Consider the following 1,179-nt stretch of genomic DNA (forward strand, 5'->3'; position numbering starts at 1 on the left):
GCACCCCGAGCTGTCAGAGTCGAGGCCGGCAGTCAGAGCAAGGCCGGGCGCAGCGCTGCCAGGAGCAGGGTGGGCGGGAGCGCAGCCTCCTGACCCCTTTTAGCCTAGACCCCGCGCTTGGACGGAGGAGGGACAGCCCCGCTCCCCACCCTGCCCCAAGAACTGTCGGTAACGGGTCCCAGGTCGGTTTTCAGGCTTGTCTCCGGGTGTCAAACGAACGAGGGGAGGAAAGGAGGCCGAGTGGCATCCGCTCCCTGTCGGCCCGGAGCGGAGAGCAGCGACGGTCCCTGCGCCCACCCTGAGCGCCCCAGCGAGCAGCGCCTGGCCCGGCACAGCCGCCAGGGAGCAGGTTAGGGATGTCCCAGCCCCGCGCTCGGTTCCAGCCTCCTTCAGGGCGCTGGGGCTGTACCCTCCTCCCCTTCCCACTGTTCCGCATCCTTTGGGCTATTGAGTTTTCTCTGGGAAATAACAGGGCAAGAGTTTTCCTCTTGGTGAGGGTTAAGGGAGAGAGAGGGGCCCAGAATGCCCTTGCTGATCGGGACTAGAGGAACTGTGCTGTGAATGCCGGGCGAGGTCCCCAGAGAAGGTTAGGCCAATGACTTACTCAGGTCACAAGGCGATTTCTTCGCCGCCCTTAGTAGGATCTGAAATTAAACTGTTTGCTTTCACTTTTTGGGGTGGGTGGGTAATAATCTATCCCTCTTTGAAGAATGTGAACTCCATGAGAGCGAGTCCATCCTGTTCGAGATTCATCCCAGCACCGTGCCAGGCCCAGAGTATGAACAGGTGAATGGATGTGAGAGGCTGCTGGCGTCAGAGTAGCATCTTGGCCGTTCATGACTTGTAGTTCTGATGCTTCACAGGCTGAGCCCTTTGGTGATTAGGTTGCACAGAGCAGTCACAGCAGAGTGAAAAGTCCCTCTGCTGGCTTCCGGCTTGATTCATCCAGATCCCTTCCTCGCATCCCAGCACCAGAGTATGAACAGGTGAATGGATGTGAGAGGCTGCTGGCGTCAGAGTAGCATCTTGGCCGTTCATGACTTGTAGTTCTGATGCTTCACAGGCTGAGCCCTTTGGTGATTAGGTTGCACAGAGCAGTCACAGCAGAGTGAAAAGTCCCTCTGCTGGCTTCCGGCTTGATTCATCCAGATCCCTTCCTCTGCAGCCATCGATACCTTC

This window comes from Myotis davidii, unplaced genomic scaffold (assembly GCF_000327345.1).
Source record: "Myotis davidii unplaced genomic scaffold, ASM32734v1 scaffold200, whole genome shotgun sequence".
Lineage (NCBI taxonomy): Eukaryota > Metazoa > Chordata > Mammalia > Chiroptera > Vespertilionidae > Myotis > Myotis davidii.